Source organism: Halichoerus grypus, chromosome 5 (assembly GCF_964656455.1).
Source record: "Halichoerus grypus chromosome 5, mHalGry1.hap1.1, whole genome shotgun sequence".
Classification (NCBI taxonomy): Eukaryota; Metazoa; Chordata; class Mammalia; order Carnivora; family Phocidae; genus Halichoerus; species Halichoerus grypus.
Window position 1 is genome coordinate 105,427,178 of NC_135716.1, and position 5,481 is coordinate 105,432,658.

A 5,481-nucleotide genomic window follows, 5' to 3' on the forward strand; every position below is an offset into this window, starting at 1 on the left:
ATACATTTTTTTAAGTTTTTATTTAAATTCCAGTTAATGTAGAATTAATTTCAGGTGTGTAATTTAGTGATTCAAAACCTCTACACATCACCCAGTGCTCATCATAAGTGCCCTCCTTAATCCCCATCACCTATTTCACCCATTCCCTCCCAGCCACCTCCCCTCTGGTAACCATCAGTTTATTCTCTATAGTTAAGAATGTTTCTTGGTTTGCCTCTCTCCTTTCTTATTTTTTTTCCCCTTTGCTCTTTTGCTTTGTTTATTAAATTCCACATATGAGTGAAATCACATGGTATTTATGTTTCTATTTCTTTCTACCTGGGCAAAAATATGGAACCTTCATGAATTTGTGTGTCATCCTTACGCAGGGGCCATGCTAATCTCTGTATTGTTCCAATTTTAGTATATGTGCTGCCAAAGTGAGCCCTACCCACCATATTTTTTTTAAAAGAGACTTTATTTTTTTTTAAGATTTTATTTATTTATTTGAGAGAGAGAGAAAGAGAAAGAGAGTCCACGTTGTGGGGGAGGGGCAGGGGGAGTGGGAGAGAGAGAATCTCAAGCAGACTATCTGTTGAGCACAGAGCCCCACTTGGGGCTTGATCTCACGACCCTGAGATCATGACCTGAGATGAAATCAAGAGTCTGATGCGTGGGATGCTGGGTGGCTCAGTCGGTTAAGTGTCTGCCTTTGGCTCATGTCATGATCCCAGGGCCCTGGGATCAAGTCTGGCATTGGGCTCCTTGCTCATCAGGGAGCCTGCTTCTCCTGCTCTCTCTGCCTGCTGCTCCCCCTGCTTCTGCTCTCTCTCTCTGACAAATAAAGAAATAACGTCTTAAAAAAAAAAGAGTCTGATGCTTAATGGACTGAGCCACCCAGGGGCCCCGATCATAATTTTAGTGCATCCATTATTAGCCATGTTTGGAAATAATTTTTAATAACATGAAAATACATGCATATACATACATGCATATTATACATATTATATATCCTAGACATTATATCAAGCTGTTATTAACCATGTTTTGGAAGACATTTTATTAACTTAGGGATATATACATACATATGTCATAATATACAAGTATGTATGTATCATACAAGTATGATATTACATAATTACTTCATAATAAAATACTGCCTACATCTAAAAAAGTAAATCTACACATATACACAGATGCATATACACATACCATAGAAAAAGACTGGAAAGAAATAAATGAAAACCTTAACTGCATGTTATTATTATTTGATAGAATGATGGGGCTAAGAGAAAAAATTGTGTGAGCAGTCCTATTATAGAGATGAGATTTATTCAGCAGTTTTGCATACTTCTCAACTTGAGTCTCACTGCAATCCTGTGGGTAAGTGCAGGCAGGTATTATTTTCCCTTTTATAGAGAAAGGTGCTGAGGCTCAGGGAGGTGCTTGGTTTACTCAAGGTCAAAAGGCAGAGCTGAAATTTGAACATGGATCATTTGATGCCATATCTGGAGCTGCTTTCATTTCACTAAACTAAGTTGACTCTTAAAGATCATGTGGCTAGAACATCTATAGCTATAGGGAGGCCAGGAAATGGTGAGAACCTACAGTTATAATTCTTGAAAGTTTCACAGCTGTTAATAAATAGGAAAAGATGATTGAGATTCTAAGTAGTAAATGCAAATGAAAGTTTCTGCAGGGTTAAAGGAAATTATTTATTATTCACAATATCTGAGCGCACTGGCAAAATTGAAGAGCCTTTTTCATGAGTCATCCCTGAGACTTTTGAAGGAAAGTAAGTGGGTATTATCTCAGTCTACACAAAAGGAGACAAATTCGTAAAGAAGGGAAGAATACACTTGACACACACACATTGAGACAGTGGACAAGAGTAAGGTGAATTTCACATTCTCGGCTTCTGCGTCCTGAAGTGGCTTCATATTCCTATACCCCAGACAGGGTGTGCTGCTGAGGGGTCCTCAGGGCTTGTTACAGGTGAGTATGAGCAAACGCACTGCTCCCTGAAAGGCATACCTTTCTACTTTATCTTATTTCCCTTCATATTCCATTTTGTGTTCCCAAATAAGAACTTGAGCATTCTTAGCCAAGAATTCTGGAATTAGAAAAATGAGCATTGGAGTAATTTTATGCTTATCAGAAAGCCACAACATGTAACCTTTACTCCTCCTTCATTTGAAAAAAAAAACCAAACCACAGATTATGCTGTGGTTGGTACAGGAAGTCCCTGTGGGGTATCTCCTGGGTGCCAATTATTTTTATCTTTCCATAGCATGTTTTTATTTCATTTCATCACTCAGTACTCATTTGTATAAGCTGATCTTTCCTCTTAAAGAATTACCTATTTCAGGGGTGCCTGGGTGGCTCAGTCATTGGGCGTTTGCCTTCAGCTCAGGTCGTGATCCCGGGGTCCTGGGATTGAGCCCCGCATCGGGCTCCCTGCTCAGCGGGAAGCCTGCTTCTCCCTCTCCCACTCCCCCTGCTTGTGTTCCCTCTCTTGCTATATCTCTCTCTGTCAAATAAATAAATAAAATCTTAAAAAAAAAAAGAATTACCGGGGCACCGGGGTGGCTCAGTCGTTAAGTGTCTGCCTTCAGCTCAGGTCATGATCCCAGGGTCCTGGGATCGAGCCCCACATCGGGCTCCCTGCTCAGCGGGAAGCTGGCTTCTCCCTCTCCCACTCCCCCTGCTTGTGTTCCCTCTCTCGCTGTGTCTCTCTCTGTCAAAGAAATAAATAAAATCTTAAAAAAAAAAAAAAAGAATTCCCTATTTCATTCAAGCTCTGAAAGTTTTCCCTCAGTCTTCTGTTTGGCTAGAGTGCTTTGCCTTCTGAATTTTCTAAATATTTTTCTTAATCCATCAAATCACTTTGCATAGACAGACCTAGTGTTCACTATTCTTAAAATGTAAAATACTATGCTAATTTATTTTATGCTTGATTCTACCTTTGTCCTTTGGCATATTGAAAAGCATTCTGTACAAAGACACTAGTAACTATTAATAGCTGATTGGGAAATATTATGACTCATACATATTTAGAATACTGCCTAGTATCAGTACATTTTTATTTTGGCAATCATTCTTTACATTACAAAAAGGAGTGCTTTGTTAAATTCTTTTTTTTTTTTTTTTGAAGTTCTGATAGGTCTTATCAACTTAGAAATCATAACCTAATGCCCCAGAAGTAGGGTATGTTCATCTCTGGTTACACCTTTCCTGGCCCTCTCAACCTCATATCTTATCATTTAACCTCTCATATTTAGACTCAATATATGAGAACAAATTATTAGTGGGGTTAGATTACTGTACATAAAAATATGCTAGGTGATAAAAGGGCAACAAAAACATATACTCAGGACTAAAAAGTAGGACCAGTGCTTGGTTATGTCTGGAGAATGTAGGTGCATTAGTTTAGGCATTTTGAACACTTCTGGGGCTTTAATTGGTATATAATATATTAGGGAAGGAAACTAAATATACTTATGTAAACTTAAATAGCAATATAAATCAAACAATAACCAAGGGAGTATAGAGCGTGTCAAAATATGTTCTGGAGGGGTGCTTAGTTTAGATTGGGAGAAACTGCTTTATTGTGGAGTCATCAAGAAAGTTTGGATGGAGAGTTGCTAAGAATGACTGCAACATAGTGAGTAATAACATCAACTTTAGATCAAGACAGGCCAGGGTTTGAATTCTGGCTTTGTGATCTTGAGCAAGTTATTTTGCTTCTCTGAGCTTTGGTTGTCTTCTGTTAAGCTGGCTTAATAAAACTTACTTTGTAGATGTGTTGGAAAAATTCAATAAAATGAAGCATGTAAAACATTCAGCTTAGTTCCTGATACACAGTAAATGCTGAACAATGGTAGCTGTTATTAAGTTGGAGCTTGAATGATAGGTTGTATTTCCATGGTGGGAGTTGGGATTGAGGGAGTAGGAGACAGGACAGAAAAATAAAGGTAGAAGGCATGAATAAGGATGAGAAGGCCTAAATATGCAGATAAGTTTAAGAAGAATGTAAGGGACCACACTGAAGATTTTTGGGGGGCCAAGGGTGTTACACCATCTATCTTGAACAGAGGCAATTTGCTTCAGATCACAAACCATTTGACCTTAGCAGGTGGCTTGGCAGCTTCCTTTTGAATGCCAAGATGCTGGTTTTTGGCAAGGTAAATATCCTATATTTATTTGGTTTCTTGCTTCACAGCACCATGGAGTGTCTTACACATTATATAGTTCTTTTATGACACACCTGTGAGGTAGGAAGAGCTGTGGATAAAAATGCCTGACGTGAACTAAGTTGTCCACAGCAGGTGATTGTGCTGCGCAGATGGGCCTGGCTCCAGATTTCCTTCTTCCCAGAGCCTCTCTGTAAAAGCCCGTGTGGCCACTCATGGCGTTTCTCATTCCACATGTGCTCTGGGGGAGAGAGGAAGGAAGGGCATTGAGTACTGTCAGGACTCAAGCAAGAGGCTTCCAAGTCTTCTGCAAATGAGTCATGCAAACAGTTTACATATAGGGAATATGGTTCTGTAATTATGAAAACACTTGCACATAATTTCCACAATAGCAAGGTGTCAATAAGCAGGTGCTTCCTTGTGTTTGCAAAAAGGTTCATCCCACTTCTAAAATGTTCATTTTTATGATATCTTTCACGTTTGACTTGTACTTTTCTTTGCACAGATCACAGATGTTTCTCCTTTTCCTCTGATGAATGACTAGGTGAGCAGAGATGGCAAACATCTTATGAAGCCAGGTAAATTTTGGAGAACGTTTGTATACACCAAAGTCACAAAGCTGAGCAGAAAAGACCTCACTGGATTTTCCTCATTGTTTTGGGAGCAGCAAAAGGAGAACACTGGCTGAAGGAACACTGACTCTCATACAGGATTACAGAGGTGAAGGACTTACCTGGCAAGGATGCTCAGGGACCATCTGACTGATATTTCATTTTTACAGAAGAGAGTTGAAGCCAAGAGAATTCAAGTCAGCGATTCTCAACCTTGACTGCTATTGGCATCACCTGCGGAGATTTAAAAACAATTCTTTCTGGGCGCCATCTCCAGGGTCTCTAATGTAGCTGGTTTGGGGTGTGGTTAGAACACCTAGAGTTTTAAAACCTCCTCAGGTGATCTTCTGTGCAGCCCCAGACTGAAAGCCATTTTGTTCCATGAAATGTACAAGACCACATGTACTAATGAACTACCGTGCTCTCAATAACATATGTCAATATGAGCAGCCAAGATATGTCAATAGGAGCCCAGACTGCTAAATCTGGTGATTTCCTCAAGCCTCCAAACTTCATTCTGCAGATTCTTTTGTTCATCTTTCTGTTTGCATTTCTTTCGCAGCCATGTCACGTGGTCCGCTGTCTCTAAACTAGCAAAATCATGTTATCAGAAAAAGAGTTGATAAAGGCATCATTCTGCAGTGTAGCTGATGCATCTGTAATACCTACCCTAGCTGTGTTTATATTTTAACCAAAAC

At 39.5% G+C, this 5,481-nt stretch overlaps 1 non-coding gene across 1 annotated transcript; it reads right to left on the bottom strand.

The window, feature by feature from the left end:
* Window positions 1–324: 324 nt before the first annotated feature.
* Window positions 325–427, bottom strand: LOC118521175 (U6 spliceosomal RNA). The gene has a single exon (XR_004910027.2). It is a non-coding gene; the product is annotated as a U6 spliceosomal RNA (small nuclear RNA).
* Between the last annotated feature and the right edge of the window lie 5,054 nt (window positions 428–5,481).